This window comes from Rousettus aegyptiacus, unplaced genomic scaffold (genome assembly GCF_014176215.1).
Source record: "Rousettus aegyptiacus isolate mRouAeg1 unplaced genomic scaffold, mRouAeg1.p scaffold_m13_p_11, whole genome shotgun sequence".
Taxonomy (NCBI): Eukaryota; Metazoa; Chordata; class Mammalia; order Chiroptera; family Pteropodidae; genus Rousettus; species Rousettus aegyptiacus.
In genome coordinates this window covers 71,734,092-71,752,439 of record NW_023416286.1, presented here as the reverse complement: position 1 = coordinate 71,752,439, position 18,348 = coordinate 71,734,092, and positions in this window count along the sequence as shown.

Sequence of the window (18,348 nt, the reverse complement as noted above, 5' to 3'; positions counted from 1 at the left end):
TTTATTATACTAGAACAACATATAAAAATGAATATATAGTGTTTTTTATCTACTTCACATCAAACATATTGATAAAAAATTTCACCCTGAGAAATTAGATCTCATCTACCATTTTTAAATTTTATTAAATCTATTGGGGTGACATTAGTTAATAAAATTATATAGCTTTCCAGTGTACAATTCTATAATACATCATCTGTATATTGCATTGTGTGTTCACCATTATGATCAAATTCCTTCAAAGGAGATTATTTGAGTTCAGTAGAAGTAGATCCAAAATAAATAATATATTCTTGCATAAACTAAGAGAGGAAGAATAAGTTGTGGGCTTAATATTATTTTCTTCTTCTAGTTAATATTATAACAATGATTCTTAATAATTATATTTGTAGAAAACAAAACATATTAAGTTGGTTGGTTATATGTCAGACGTGTGAGACAATTGACTATTTATTATACAGCCATAGACTCAAGTATACATCTTAGTAAAATAATATCATCCTTAATCAAAAGTTTACAGGAAATAAATATTTTGGTTGACCATCTGAACAGTGAAAATGTTAGCAGTTAGTACTCTTGTCCTTGGAGGCCCTTTGTCACCTGTAAAGGGGAAATGAATAAGAATAGAAGCAAATCTTAGGTACTTTAGGTTAATCATTGGGTGTTTAAAGGTATTGAAAGTGAAAGACTGTATTTACAGAGCCATCAATTCCCATCACAAAGAGATGGCCCCGTGGCCTTTGTCACACTTGTCAATCAATTCCTACCATTATCCAATCAAATGGTAAGCAGGGGAGCATAGACCAGAGGGTAGAACACTGAGCAAATGAATTTGTCTATCCTAACAAGACTGCACTGGGCTTAATGACGACTACAAGTATTAACTCCACCTTTTCTCCCACAGGCAAACATTTTGGAACTGTCATAAAGACAATGCTATTGCTAGGATGCCAAAAATTTCCTTACCCACCCCTTTGAAATTAAGTTTTGTGTATGTAAAAGCATAAATTAATTGACATTAATCAAATCTATTTTGAGGAAAATGTGGGGGGAAAAACAAACTGCTTATAAGAATTGAAATATTCCATTGTGAAGATAAGGAGAACATCTATGACACAAATAAAGGTATTACTTGGTAAACTAATACCAAGTAATGGTTCTAGAAAATAATTAATGTGACCCAGCAATATCATGATATGAGTGAGGTACTTTTGCTTTCATGGAGCGAGAGCGCTTCATATGATGTGTCTTTTCGAAGGACAGTGTACTTTCCCATCAGTGATTTGAGCCAGATCAATAATGGTGGTGCTAATGAGGCCAAAGTTACAGCTACCATCCCTATACAGGCCAATTAGGTTCTCACTGAGAAAAATATTCCTAGACAACTAAGTGTACCCCTGTCCTTAAATAGCCTTGTCACTAACTGTAAGCAGTGTGAGGATGTTGAATGCCAATTGTAAAAGCAACCATCGCTGGGCAACTGGATCCAGATGCATGCCCAGATGGTTTGGCAGTAGACTCAGCCACTCTATGTCTGAGGTCCTAAATAGTAACTGAGGTCTTCCTGAATTAAGAAGTTAGCGTGTCAGGTCCACTTGACTTAGCATCCAAGTTATCCCAAACTCTATGCTAGGATACTGACGAAGACAGAGAGTTCAGCAGAACATTGCAAGTATTAAATGACTTTTACATATTAGGGATTCAATAGTAAGAATAAGAAAAAAAGATATTTGCTTTGGATGTCAAGCCACAGAAAACTGATATATTTGGAACTTTTGTGGCAGGCTTTTTACGTTAGCACTAAACTAGAAACTGTAAATGCCAAGTCACTATTGCTTTCATCTTCGAATCTTCAGAGCTTATTACATTGCTTACTACCCTGAGGTCAGCACATATGACACATATGTACCTAAGTTTTCTAATAGTCACATATGAAAAATAAACACGTGAAATTAATTTTAATAATATATTTTATTTAACACAATAGATCCAAAATATTAACACTTCAACATTTAATCAATTTTAAATTAATGAAAAAGCTGGCGATTAGTTTTCACTTACGGCACATCTTAATTCGGGCACAACTGAAGTGCCCAAGAGACAGAAGAGCACAGATTTAGACGTTCAATTCATGTGGTAAAGATACATGAAAGTAGAAATTTAAGAAAGAAAGAATGAATGATATATGAATGGGTGAATACATGAATGAATATTGAAGTAATCACTGACTTTATTGCATGGATGAAGATTGTAAATTACCAAGAGTTTTTTTTTTGTTTTGCTTTGTTTTGTTTTGTTTTTTTTAAGAAAGCATATGTTTCTCAGGTGGTCGGGATGTTGAGAACTAGCATATGTCAAATATTGAGTCACCTATTCAAAATTTTATACTTTTATTTGGATTTTCAGCTAATCAAAAAAAATAGAATGCTTTATTTGCTTGGAAAAAAATTGGCTTGCCTAGGCTTATTATTTATTAGAATATTAAAATAATTCTAGAAATATTTTTCCATTGCAAGTTGGAAATACATTTCAGGGCTATTTATTCTAGAGCAATTATTCAGTTTGTTGCTTTGGTATGACTATAACTTTAGTTCTTATACTAAGTAAATCACTATGTTCTATGTTCAATGGTGAAGACCTTGTAGATAGCAGTGGTTAATGTCAGATACCTATGGCTAAGCACCATTCTTTATGTCAGATTTTTTCCGTTCTCAGGAGCAATTAAAAGGTTTATCAAGGAGGAAGATGTTATGAAGGAGAAATTTAAAGGCAACTTTAATAATATGCTATCTTATAAAGTGTGTTCCTATAATGTAAAATTGCATGCCAGGTAGAATTCTATGAACCATGTCAAAAGGCAGTACATAAAAACATTTCAGGGATAGAAAGAAAGAAATAATTTTTTATTGAAAGAATATTTTATTATTCAGAAAACATCTTTTTTTCACTAATCTAGAAAATATTCTTCCTCAAAAGAAATTTATTTGAATTCTTTTACAGTAGAATAAGTAGGAAAAAGTCTTTCGTATTGCATTAATGTAGAGGTACTTAACCAGCATAGGTCAATCATTCCATTTGGAATCCAGGTATATATGAACGACCTAACTAGCCTGTTGTCTTTCCACCTTCTATTTTAGCCTCTAAGCATCATCATAAATATTGAAGTGTAAAACCAAGGATCTAGAAAATCAGCAGCTACACTTAAGCCATTATTTCCACACCATTTTATTTATCTACTACATTCCCCTGTAACTGTCAGAACTTGAGAAGGATAAATTTTAAAATTAAGCTTTCATGGATTAAATAACATAATGCATTATGTTTGCATGAATGGATTTAAGGCTCTTCTGCCTAAATCTAACAGTTTTATGCCCAGTTAGTTTGCTGAATTAGATATACAGCCATAGGCTTGGTTCTTAAATTAGTGAACAGCTTTCCCCAAAAGCAGCTATTTTACTTATATTAATTTATATTTTGTTCCCCTTAGTTTAAGTCCAAGCTAACTGTATTTCCCCAAAGTAAAGAGAGCAGTATTCTTATTCTCAGAGTTGGAGAAATTTTTGCAATTTTTTTTTCCCTTTCCAAATACACAAGTCATCTTGTGCAGTAAAGCATGCTTGTCAACACACATGTCAGCCAACTTTAAAAAGAATAGTCTGAGAAAAAAATGAAAAGTAAATTATTTAAGTGGAGTTGTACAGGAAGCTTGAAAGAATTCTGTTTGGAAGGTTTCTTTGCTTCTCTCTGCCAATAGAAGGGAGACTCGAATCTCCCACTAGTGAGCTTCTGTCATAACGAGGGCTGACAGTTCACATTGAAAATTCTGTTTTCTTCCTTCCCAGGAAAGCAAGTCAAAGTTAAGCCAACAAACTGTTGTTGGCAAGTGCTTCACTTTTGTTTCCTCTTCTTTAAATTAGCCATTTGAGTTTTGTACAGTATTTGTGAATGAGTTTCCAGGATTTTGAACCGCAGATTTGAGTAGGAACTAAAGACTTAAAAGAAAGAAAGAAAGAAAGAAAGAAAGAAAGAAAGAAAGAAAGAAAGAAAGAAAGAAAGAAAGGAAGGACGGAAGGAAGGAAGGAAGGAAGGAAGGAAGGAAGGAAGGAAGGAAGGAAGGAAGGAAGGAAGGGAGAGTAGAGATCCTTTGTGATGGAAAGTGTGTTTACATAAGTGCAGCATTTGGGATGAAGAGAGAAAATTGAAGAAGCATTCCATGGAGGAAACACAGTAAACTATTGAAAAAAAAACTTAAAATATCATTAAAATTTTGAACCATAGTTAAATTTGGCAACCACTATTTTAGGATGGTCTGTCGCATTTAAATTGTCTGTCAGATGTATTATGGCTACTTGAATTCCATTAACTTTGGTTCACCAATAATTGCAGGGAATGCAAAAATGGGACTTAGATAGCATTTCGTTCTTGTCTAGAAATTACCATAAGTGCTTGTGTCTTTATCTTACTTTACTTTTCATAACTATCCTATCAATGCATAGTTTAGCATTACTATAAGTAACTTTTTCAAAGTATTTACAGAATGTTAGTTTACACTTCATTCCAAGGAGGACCAGAGATATGACTTATTTTTTGAAAAACTAATTTTCAAAACTCCAACTCTAACAAAGTAGATGAATAAATATGGAGGAAAAGTAATATTCTTCATAGTAACAGAAAAAGTAGTTATTTTATAAAAGTATTCACTTTACATTTAGGAAAGTTCTTTGCATACCTCAGTATAAAAATTTTATTTTATGACAGTTATTCTCTAACTTTTTGAGTTTTATTTATCTTTCTATTATCTTACAGGCAATTTTATAAAAATAAATCACTACCAATTACATTATAAACAGAGGAGTGACTAGTTGTATCTATATTGTACCTATGGTACAGACATGAGAGGTGGGTAAACATATAAAATACCTGCATATATTTTGGTGTTTGTTTAATATTTATATATATTTACCATGTGCACGTGTGATGGTATTGTTCCACTCACTGACTTATCTGTAGATAATACAGTATTTGCAAGACCAGTTCATTAAGGTTAATTTGTTCAAAAATATTGGAATCATTAATTTCTGGGTTATAGCTAATGGCTGTTCTCAGCTAGTGTCTTGCTTCATCATTAGTGTCACTGAGATTATAACTCACACCCAACTGTTTTTACACTATCTAATAGAATCAATTGATGCTATAGTTGACAAGATGCTGTTTTGCATTTTGTCATCACACTAATGCACATGGCTTAAAGGCATTGGCATCCATAATGTGGGGCAGTTTTGTAGGAGACTAGAATAGGCTGAAGCTGCAAGGGCCATTTTCATAAAATATTAATGAAATTGAAAAATACACTGGGGTTGAAGGCTTGTCTGCTAAATGTAAGGTAAAATCTATTCTGTTCTGCTTTCTGATGACTGTAATTAGCAGCCCTAATTAAAAATTCAAACCTTGTGTATATTTGAAAGCATGAATCTTAGCTCGCATCGTGTTTATTTCCTTTACAAAGTATTTTATTTTACAACACTAATTGAACAGGATTCTTCCTACTTCGACAGCTGCAGCTGGCTGGAGCCAGTTTATGTATCTAGTCTCTCAAGACTACTTCCTTTTGTAAGCAATAAAACATCTTTAAAAAACATGTATATGCTCTCTATGAGCCATTAACTCTGTGCCACCCAGCACCAGACTGGTCCTCTCCTCACACACACATTGTTTTTTCTTCACTTAAATGTGACCTCTTTGAAGAGCCTGCTTTTTTCTGATCTTCAATATTTAATGTGGATTTACTTACGTTAAATGACCACCTTACTGAAGGAGCGAAGGCCCACTTCTGACATTATTTATGAACAGCATACGCTGTGCAAAAATATGGAAGGAATTGCCCAGGAATACCTATTAGTTCCAGTAGAAAAACCTACTTATCATTGTTTTCTAAAGTTATTTTGAAATTTGTGGTCAGAAGGTGGACGCCTCACTGGGGAGCTTGTGACAGCAACTGAAGTACAAATTCATTAAAATCATGTTGCCTAGAGAGAAGAGAGATCAGGGAGAGAGGGCAGGGCCAAGGCTGGAAATGAGTCAAAGCCAGGACCTAAATAGGTCAGGGATGTTACAAAATTATTATTTTTAATAACAACAAAAATAAGATTTGTTTCAAATTGTGCCTGTTAACCATGGACAAAAAGACAAAGAAAAGACATTTGAATTATGCTCAAAATAATTTGGCAAAGATTCCACCTGTCTTTCATTTGGTCTGTCTATCATTTTATCTCTGGATTTCAATTTCCTCAGTTGTAAAATGGGAATGATAATAAATGCTTTACTTAGACTTAGAGGTTCTATCTGCCTGAGAGGGTTCTTCTGAGGACCCAACAGATGAACTCTGTGAAGTGCTTGGGCAACTTTAAAATGACATGTGAATACCAGGGATTCATTAGAAATCTGTTCATGTTCAAACCACGAACAGAAAATGAAAGCAAACTGGTAATCAATACTATTAGAATTTCACTTAAACTTTATGAAACCCTGTTTACATAAGTCATTTACTAAATGTGTTTTGGAGATTTAAAGGAAATGTCCAAGGAATAAAAAGATAAGTCCTTTACTTTTGTACCTTCATAAAGTTTTGATATAATTTTTCTGAATACTCATTCCCAATATGTTGCTGAAATTTGCATGAGTGAAAAAGTTGAATATTACATTTTACTGAGTTATTATAATTGCTTACTCACCATTCCATTGCTTTAAATGATTAATGAATAAATAAGCAACTATGTTTGATGGTAAAAGCTTTACAGCACTATTAAAAACCAATATTTTTAAATATTGGCAATTAAACAAGTTATTTCATACTACTACAAACTATTTAGTTTACAGAATCATGTAGTCCTTGCCTGGAGCATGGAATCTATAGTCCTTACATATGGAGATTTCTCACCAAAGGAAATGAAAGTTTTTTTGGAGTAAAGAGTATTGAACACAAGGCTATTAAGAGGATATGAAGCCTGCTAATATTTGGATTATTGATTTCTCCAACTGACAAATGTTACAATCCCCTCCTTCCACAAATACACATTTATTTAATCTATTGAACAGTGAGCTGCCTTCTTTTCTATCTAGAAGGAAAAGGAAGAATTAACAATTTTGTATCATGGGAGTGAATACAATTCAATGATTTTATGGATGACTAGAATGTGTGGAAGGAAGTGAGTTTTAGAAAATGGAAGGTGATGTATGGAGGAGCAGGTAGACTTCTAGGCCTGGACAAAGCTTCCTACAGAGCACACTCCAGCCCCAAAGGGATGGCCTGGAGAATGATGCTGTCTATGTGCTACCTGACCTTAGGGAATTCAAGAGGATGAGCAGTCTCCTCACTGCTGGATAGAGTTAGCATCTTCTTCTTTGAGCAACAGGGCCTGAGGAGATGTTCCTCTCCTCCCCTCTCGGTGCCCTGGGGATGTGCAATATCACCTTCCCAGCTGCCCAAGGAAACAAGTTCACTTCCTCTAATTCCTGCCTGTGCTCCAAATTATTCCAGAGGCTTGGCCATAAAAATATACCCTCCTGTCTACCTTCAGTAGGACTGTACTGTGCTGTAGCCACAGGGTTTTGTCCCAGCTGGCTCTCCTCTAAGGAACTTTCCTACCCAACTCCCAATGGCACTAGAAATCCTCCTCAGAACTGTTCTTTGTTGCTGCTACCCATTTCACCGTGAGCCCAGCCCTGAGCAGCCTGGTTACCAGACAGCTCAAATATGGTGACAGCTGGTTTCCTTCTCTGAACATTGAAGGCTCAGATTCCAGGAGTTCAGAAGGCAGGTCATTCATCCCTCCCCCAAGACACTAGCCTCTACTCTTTCTGCAGAGCAGGATGCTAGAGGGACCATGCTAAGATATGTGGCAAGAACTGAACTAAAATGTAGGAAAACTCCACTGCAGAAGAGACGGAACAACTTTTATTAATTCGAAGATGGAAAAGTGGGGAGTTTTCAGTAAAACCTTCCCGTTTGGTTCCTAAGTTATTGAGGAAGGTCAAGGCTGATCCTACTCACAATTTCAAACCTTGCTGACATCACCATTGGCGGCTTTGCACTGCTTTCTCTAATACAGTATTTCTCCCCTGCCAATGAAGGCCTATAATTGGGTTGCTTTTGGATCAGTTGCTAATTCTTTTGTAGAAATAAGTGAGGATCTGAGTATATTAATAGAGACTCAAAGAGCAAGACCTATTCATTTTTCGAATTGACTCTGTTCCAAAAATTACCATTCTCCCCTCTCCTCTCTTCCATCAAAATCCCTGCTTTTCCAGTGGGGATGAGCTCAAATAGAGTTAAGAAGAAAGCATGCAGACTGACTAAACTATCACCTCCAAGAACGTAAACAATTTTCTCCAGCTATTGGCAGTTCACTAGAGGAATCTCCACAAGACGAGTGGTTATAAGTGATGGTTCACACCAGCTTCACTGCCATAAGAATTGACCTAACCACAGTTTTTGCCTCTGAGGAATCTGGATGAAATCAGAAAGCAGGGCTGTTAGTGGAGAAAAGGCTTCCTAAGCTCTTGACTCAACTTAATTCACATCTGTTTGGTCTCCATGGATGACTTATCTACTTTATATGATTATCTACTTATGTCAAAGGATTTCCTACTCTTGGATACAGAAAGATTGGAAACAGCGATATTCATGGTTATGTGATTGGGAAGAGAATAGTTGGTTCTGTATTAGTCTATACAGACTGAGAATGTCTTTTTTGGTTTATGAATCTGTATTTGGGGATTACCAATGTAAATTTACTGGGGAAGAAAAGGTTTTATATTTTGTTTTTTAAAAGGTATTTATCAGATCACTGGTGCATATTCAAAAGTAAACTGAGGTTGAAGCTTCAGAACCTGTAAAAAAGAAATAAAGCCCACTATGCCCTGCCCAGCCCCTATGGAAGTTCTAGAAAGATCTTCTTGAACAATAAAAAAGAAGAATCCACTTTTTGGCTTATCTTGCTTTTCTATTTATCTTCCCCTTTTCAGCTCAACTCTTATGAGCCCTTCTCCTGTTATCTGTTGGACTTACTCTCTGAGCCAGGAATAATGTATGTGTTTTACTTCAGTAATCCACCCTACCCACCCATGGATGAAGAACTGGTAGGGACCAGACAGGGCTTGAGATAAGAGCTACATACTAACCACAATTCACCAGCTTGTTATTGTATTATTTATTCTCTATATAAGACATTTCTTCTGAGATAGCCAAAGTACTTTTATCAACAGTAAATGATTAACCCTCAGAACTCTGCTAAGAGGCAAGCAGATTTGCAAAGACGATGGGAGGAGAAAACTAATTCCCACATGTGGAAAACAATTCATCACATCAGGTGAAGATAGCAATTTCTGGCTCTAAAGGTGTAGAGGGCTGGAGATGTCAACCAGTAAATTAACTACCTTAAATTATGCCCTCTTTTTTCCTCCCAGTTCCCTCTCCCACACACTCATATTATCCAAAACCCTTTCGCATATCAGTTAGGTTGCCTGCCATTGCACTGGTAGGATAATATATGCTAAGATAAACATAACTGCATTTTCTAAACCTTACAATTGGCCTAATGTTATTGAGTTGGCCATAAGGTACAGAGTTTTGCTTCAATTAATTGGCACTGTCATAAGGCTGACATGAGGTTGGCACTGAAATCTAGATTATCTCAGAGTTTAAGCTCTTCCTTGTGGTTTATTTCTTGGCCATCCAATCTAGGTTATTCTTCCTCTTTTTTATTCTCATAGTACCCTACAATTTTTCTTCACAAACTTTTAACAGTTTATATTGCTATATTTATTATGTGTATTTGTTAAATGCATGATTTCCCCAATAGACTAAGTTCTACCTGGGCAGAAATTTGATCTCTTTTCTAAGCACTTAGCACAATGTCACATTATGATATACTCAAAAATATTTGTTTAATAAATGAATAAATAGATAACACAGATTTAGGATTAAGGTAGATCTAAATTTAATTTCTAATTTTTACTTCTTTCAACTTGTTACTTTGAGAAAGTAATGTAAACTCTAAACCTAAGTTTCCTCATCTATAAAATAGAGCTAATAATACCTATTTTGTAGGTTATTTATGATCGTTTAATTTCAAAATATGTGACAGATTTTAAGCATTCAAGAAATGTTAGGATTTGATTTCCAGAATAAGCAGATTAAAAAAAAAATGTTATCCATCAAAGCTCTTCAAATACAATATTGATATAGACTTGGACTTGTATCTCATTCATTTCCAAGTTTCACACAACACTAGAAAATGGGACTTGAATTAAAAACTGGGTTCAATAAATGCCTACTGAGTGAATTAACTAATTTTGTGGAAAAGGAAACTAAGCCCAGAGAATACCAGAGACTCACCTAATACATCATAAATAGTCTATGGACAGAATTAGGATTTATATTCTGATTCCTCATCTAATGATCTTATTACTTAAACATACTGCCTGCTTTTAATCACAGATTAAATATTACATTTAACAACATTAAGGGTAATTCACTTCAGTGTATAATTCAGTTGTCACTTGTAATACCAAGACTTTGGGGGGGGGGGCATTTTAGTTTAGATTATGGGCTTTATGGGGGAAAAAATGACATAGTTTCAAATCTCATTTGTGCCACTTCCAAGCTGATATTGGAAAATTGCTTGATCTTACTGAGCCTCAGTTTCCTGTTATGTAAATTACGGATAATTCAGGTTGCTTATATGTTTTTTCTAATAATCATATGAGAAAATGTTTGTGACACACATAATAGTTTCTAGTACATGGTAAATATTCAATAGTAGAGATGAAGGGGCGGGATGGAGTGGTACTAGTAGTAATAATAATGGTGCTTATTTTTACTAGTCTTGTATTAATTTAGTGCTTTCTTCCTCCACTTACCAACAATAATATTTTTAAAAAATCAATCATTTTCATTTTTGTCCCTTTCTCCTATTTTATAAGATTGCAGTATCTTGCATTTTTTGTTTGCCATATGCTCGTTCATTTCTGTTTTGCTTACAAAATTATAACAAAATTATCACAATTTTGATACTTCCATGATTCCTACTTGTTCTTGAAATATGTACAAATATAAATTGATTGCATCAAATACTGTGCAGAATGCAATTTACATCACTAGAGTTACCCTCACCAATAGTGTGATCACTTTAGCCACGATCATCCCGTTTATTCTATCCGCTCTTCTATAATTGTTGATAGAACTTTCACCCTCAAATGTGACAGCTTGAACCAATGACAGACTCTCCTAACCTTTTGACTTTTTAGTATGAAGTTGGGGTTTAAGAAAACATGCTATAGTTTTAGTGACTTTTTAAATTTTTAACTATAGCTTGTTTCGTTATATTTATTCAATAATCTTAAACGTATTGATTAGTTGGTGCAAAGCAACACATTTGCAAAATAACAAATATCTCTTTCTTTGGGAAACTACAGTGAATCTATGAATATTTAAATTTAGAAACTACACAATTAAATGAATTCCACAAGGATTCTTCCAAGTTCAAGTGAATTCACTGGTGAGGAAAGACTTAGTTTACAAAACATTAATTGTAACAGCTTTTTAAACACAAAACTACTAAATAAATTAGGAAGTACACCAGAGGTGTCCTGGAAAAGAGTTTGCCAAATGGCTCTGGGTTTGAATCCTTACTTCACCCCTTACTAGCTGCCAGATTTGGAGCATGTTTTCTTAATTACACGAGTTTCAATTGCTATTTTTAAAAAATTTATCTAGAAGTCAGCTAAAGGAGAAAGTGAAAAAGTCAAATAATTTTAATGAATATAAAATGGTCAATCTACATAATTTTAACATTCTGAAACTCTATTCTTTTGTCTCTAAAATACCATTTCTGCTCAACTCCACAATTGAATTAATCTACATAGATACAGATTAATTTAAAATCTCAAATACAAATATCATATTTAAATATATACTATATGTGTATATATGTATATATCATGTGATATATATTATCTGAGTTGTTATCGTGAGTTATCAAATGTCTCTAGTGAGTAATCTAGATAGTGCTTATTTTCCAACTATCTCCAAACTGTGTTTAGACAAGATTGTACCAGGTTCTGGGACTGATGCTTCAGATACCCTACCTGTCCTTTGGCTTTCGAACTTTCAGCTCAAGCGATTTATGTGCTGCTTTCTCAGACCAAATGTCTATGTATACTAATTAATGCTTTACATTAAAACCCAGTTCCATGATTTATTGAATTGTTGAAAGTTTTGAAGTTTCTTTTCAAACTACTTTATTATAATATTAATTATCTAATAAATCCAACTTTTAATAAAAAATAAAAAATAATCTTCTCTAAAACTTTATACATAACACTTACAAAAGAAAGATGACTGTACTATTAGAATAAAATATTTTTTTTACATTAAAATATTTTAAATATCCTTAACTAGATACTATGGAATTTTAGATTTGGACATTTGGATTCAAAATGTTCTTTCTTTCACTAGTAGTCATTGAAATATATTACCATTTACCTCATCAGATATAAATACAATTATAACATTTCAGGAAAAAAAATCAGTTTCAAATACAAATAAGTTTTTGTCTGACTGTATTTCAGAGCATAACTCCCACTACCCATTGAGATTCTAACAAACAATTACAATAACCTACAAAAACATCTTTAAATAAATGATGTAGAACAGATATTTTAAATAGGGAGATTTTTAGGTCAGTCAGCTTAAAAAGAGGAAAGAGTATACTCTATGCTCTATTAGACAATACAAAAATATTAGTGAATTTAGGGAGATGCTCTCCCTGTATTAATGACACATCATATTCTTGTTATTCTAGTCAAGCTGAGCCTTCATTTTTTATTTTAACTCACTCTGTTTCTCATTTTCTTCTTGGCTCTCCCAAAGATAAAGTTTGTAGCATTATGGTATCCATTTATCTAGCACTTTTCTAGACTGCATTCCCTAAAAGTGAACACAAAGTGTCACTGTGACTACATCCTAATAGTCTAAAAATCAAAAAAAACTTCACTCAAATTTGAAATTCATTACTTGCAAGTGGATGTTTTATTTGAATCTTCTATGATAAATTATCTTTAACTTAATTTGGACAAGATTTGAATTTTAACTATTTTTATCTCCTGTTCTTTCATATACAAAGATGGACCTTTTTTTTTTTTTTTTTTTTTAATGACACAAGAAGGAAAACTAAGGAACAGACATCCTGAACACTTTGGTTTTAATATCTAATGACTTGTGAAATAATGTGCATTAAAGAAAGAAATTGGTCTGTGGAAGTTGATAATGACCTCAGTGCATACATTTCTGGTCTGCAGTGCACCATGGGCTTTATCACTGTGCTGGAACAAGGTGTTCTGTTCAGAACAGAAGAAGAACGTGCATTCCTACACACACACAAAAGGCAAATACGTATGTCAATTTACAACTGCATCTTTTAAAATCTGTCATCTTTTTCCTTGAAACCCTGGTCTACATGGAATATCCGCTGACCAGCAACAGCTGCTTCTGAATGTGTTTTCTAGTAGGAAACAGAAAGATTTGCCTTTGGTTTACTTTTTCTATCTTAATATTATTAATTGTTCCATGTTTTTGGACATAGAGAGTTCTGAAATGGATACCTATTAATCATATCATTTCAGTCCCGCAAACTAAATCTGTCGTAGGAGTTCATCTTATTTAATACAATTGTTTTACCATGTATGAGTATTTCTTCTCTTAAAAACATAAAAACTAATTTTAATTTGTACATTTAGGTAGAAAACCACAAAGATGAAAGAGCGGGCTTACGTTTTGAGATACCCTATGTGGTGTATATTGCTTGAAGCAATGTTTCTATCTGTAGGGTCTTAAATTATTTCTTCACTTATCAACCTATGGTAGTTTTTCTTTAAACCAGTCCCTTTAGATAGTTCTGCCCAGCTTTGTCACTACCATTTCCTAAATTTATTATTTCCCATGATTGTTTTAATACAGTACGTTATGGATTCATATCAAGGTATTAGATAGTAAATATTATTATTGGGTGGGCACATCTTTATCTGCTAGTCATCATGTGCTTTTGTAAAAAAGATACTAGTTAATAAACATTTAATGAAACTTGCTTTTTCTCTACCTTTGTACTTCTGGGTAAATTATTTAACCTTGATTTATTTGTTTGTTTTTCAATGTTCATCTGTAAGGAACAGTGTGAAAATTAGTTACAAACAGTGAGTTAGTTTTAAAAAATAACTGTTAATTATTATTCCCAAACTTTAATGTAATAAAATTGAAAAAAGCAGATAACTTCCTTTCTTAGCATAGTATGTCAAAGATGCTTGGTTTTGATCCTATCCATAGTTTAAAAATCTGTAAATAGAGCTTTTTTGACTTCAGAAACCAATGTGAAGTGTTTTGCTTTTGTTTTTTTATTTCCCGCCCCCCTCTTTAATCCCCCCATTTCCACCGCTGACCTATGGAAGTTGCCATTTCCCCTTAAGAACTGGATCTGTGAAGGGGGGGTGGGGCGTCTCCTTCTGCATGAAGGGTGGGGATGTGAGTTACATCTGACATAGCTGAAATGTTTCCTGATTGTTTTAAACTTGTCCGTCACCTGGACCTTGGACAGTTGTCCAAGGAGGCCACAGACTTCCTGTGGGCTCACAGATTCTGATGCCTGAAGCAGTTTAACTACATTCCAGGAGCCTTTGGCTCCTCCAAGCCATTCTGGACTAGATGAGTCTCCACATCCAGTGACTTCCAAAGGGGCCAAGTGATGCAATCCGAAAACACAGGGAAGTTAACACCTCATGAGGCAAACGTACCAATGGGAGACAGGAGCATAATAATACAATAAACTCCTTCTAATGGACCCTTCTGAGCCATGGCTTTTCCATTAAACCTGTCTGGAAACATCACGATGCAGTGTCCAGCCAGCACGATAACATATCACCTTGTATTTACTTCTCATTCTTCTGTGACTCGTTCCCTTTTCCTTCACTCTTGCGGCCTTGGGATTTCACTTCCCTATAAAGCAATGGCAAATTAACTTACCCTCAGTCTCTGCTATTTAGGGAAACTATACTAAAATAGTGATCAATTTGATTTTCATGAGTTGGGATAGGGGTAGGGCAGGAGGAATGGAGGGTATTGATCAAAAAAGATTGCAGAGGGAGGTGAGGTTTATTTAAAACATGCGAAGGGTGTTTTGTTTGTTTGTTTGTTTGTTTGTTTGTTTTTTATACTTAGCTAAGCTCTCAGAAATCTGTTACCCATTATAAATTACTGCTTTAATCAGGAGAGCCAGAAAATCTAAAAGTGAGGAAATAATCCTGGTCCATTAGTTTATCATTCCAAAGATACCATGACTCCACACTGAACTTATAACATCTAAATCCTCAGCTAGAAGCATAGCCAAGGATCTACATCCCTTTGCTCATATTATTTATCGCCTTTAGAGGATATTATCAATGTCTATTTTTCTTCAAATTCTGCAGCTTAATTTTAATCCTGGTTTTGCTTTAGCAGTGCATTCAGAGACTCTTAAAAATTTATTTAATTGTGGGAAAGCAATACATAAATTTATAAATATGTCCATATTTCTAACCATCTGGCCTTTCAACTTCAAATTTTCTTTGCCTTCAAAATTCCCCCAGAACTTCCTGTTGTTCACACTACATCCAAACCATCCACATGAGGTTTCAGGTTTCTTCTCTCCCTCACTCACATATTTCAAGTAGTAAGCCTACTTTCATTGCTTCAGTTTCCTTATTCATCCTGAAGCCAGCTTTCTATTATTTGCCATCACGTCACTTCATTTACCTCAGTCAACAACTTATCCTTTCTTAAGAAAGAAGGCACGACAAACAAAATATACTTCAACCCCTTTAGTAAGCTTCCCTACATCAAAACCGGCATGAATAAAGCCTTCTTCTCCCTGAAGAAAGCATGGCAATCACCTCCACTTCAGCAGTTTTTAGGAAAACACCCATTCCACAAGAGAGAAGTCAGTCTGGCTCCAAGCCAGAATTCAGAATTAGAAGTTTGGCAATGTGCAAAAGGTCCCATTTCCAGAAAAAAGTAAGTTTAAGGGTCAAAGCAACAATTTACTCTTTGTTCTTCCAAATATAATCTTTGTGTCAATTTAGGATAGCCATATAATTGAATGTGTGAATCAGGACACTTTTGAGACTGAAGAGGGCTTGAGATAGCAGGTATATATATAAAGCAAATCTGTTTCAAACAAACAGATGCTTAAGTACCCTACTGTTAACAGTCTGAGTAGTGTTACCAGACTTCATTTTCAATGATAAAAGCTCAGAGAATCACTCCTTGACATCTTTTTGTTTGTTTGTTTTCGTTATCAGATTCTCGATTCAAGGGCTACTAGGTTTCAGATGAGAGAGAGACAGAGACAGAGACAGACACACGACATAGGTGAAATCCGAGCATTGTGTCTAATAGTGAACACCCTGGTTTTTGTCATTTCCTCGCTCTGCTGGCTTATGAGCTTGGGCAAGTCATTTAACCTCTCTGGGCCTCAGTTTTCTTTTCTGTAAAATGAGAATAACTATAATACCTACCTCATCGTGTCATGCAGGTTAAATAAGTTAAAATACTTAAAACATTTATCACATATGGCATTATATAAGTGTTAGCGATTGTTATTACAATTAATGTCAATAGTAGTAGTATTACCTGACTTAAGATGCGGCACAGAGAAGCAGCCCTTCCAATGATTCTAGATATTAAAATTTCCATGGGAGCAGCTGAAGAGCCAGCTGCCAAATTTCCTACGACTTTCTACTTTTGCATAGGATATAAAAAATATCAAAAATTAATTTCTGAATTTTATAATATTTAAGACAAAAATTAAAGAACGAGAGAGTGTTTGCAAGTTGCAGAGAGGCTTGCTTTCTCCTTCTCAGGGCGAATTTCCTCCCACTCTTTTGTCAGGGAAGGAGATGGAAGATGTCCGTCCAGTTGTTTTCTTGTATCGTGTTTATAGGGGAGGTCCAGAAAATAATTTGAACAGAGAAAGAGAAACTGTGAACCTGAATGAAGAAAAATTGAAGCCCAAAGGAGAAAATGCGTTAACAAAGGTTCATTAAGACATGTGAAAAAAATCTACCTATGAAAGCTACTCTCCTTGTATTAAAATCATTTCCTCGCTGCTATCAATGTTCTGATTTCTCTCTTGCTGGGCAGTTAAGTGGGCTTGAATGTGGGGAATTTCTTCTGATCTTAGCCCTTTTATGGCTGCAATGAACTGTCAGTAATGCCAGGGAAACCAATCCCTTCAAATTTCACAAAGCTGACCTTGCAAGGTTACCACCATCTGTCCTGGGAAGGGGTCCCGGGGTTTGGGGAGGGGTGACCCTCTGAGCTTCTGGGAGGGCCTGGCTGGCCAGCAGTGATAAAACAACTACAAAACACACTCTTAAAAAACCCACTCATCTTTCAAGCCAGCAAAAATTCCAAAACATCTTGCCTACAGGAGTCCAGGCTCATTTATATTATCATATCTGCCATCAATCCAGGAAAAACAGAAGCAACTGTATGGATATCAAAAATAATTTCTACCCCGAAAACCTCTGATGAAGAGTAACTACACTCCAATAATCTGGAGAAGAACTGAATTTCTAACTTCTCTCCATTGTTCATAAGCTCTTTTCCATCCTGCTGGGTTTGTTAATTTTCACAACCAAAATTACCATTGAATTTTTTTCTCCTTCCACATCCTGTGAGTCCAGGAAAAGGGAAATTAATGATTCTCCTGCTCCCTGAATACTTATCCATTTTCCAAAAAGGGAGTAAAAATCTCGTGGTCTAGGCAGTGGGGGAGATATGGACTCCAGCATTCTATGCCAGGTATAGACTTTGGTTTGTTGGGTGGAAGAAATGTCTCATTAATTGATTAGGTACCCATATCTTTCCTGAGCACTTTTAAAGGAATTAAGGTAGAACTGTAGCAAAATTATTTAAGATGGCTATATCTTAAAAAAAGAAAAAGGATTTGAATTTTAAAGTAATATTTAAAAAGTATTTAAATTTAGTGCTAATAAGGTGCATGCTTTTATTTAGTTATTTATTTTATGACACTGTAAAGCATGAATCACAGATGCTGGACAGGGTCTTTGGTCTGCTCAGCATTCTCCACAGAAAGAAACAGAGGCCCAGAGAGTGCAGGGCTCAGATCTCTCAGACCCAGGAGAAGAACAAGACAAAGGTCTCCTGACTCCCTGACTAGATGATGATCTAGATGATGATCTAAGAATAAAGGGTAGTTTAGAAGTGTAAAATGATGTGTGCAAAGCCAAATACATTTA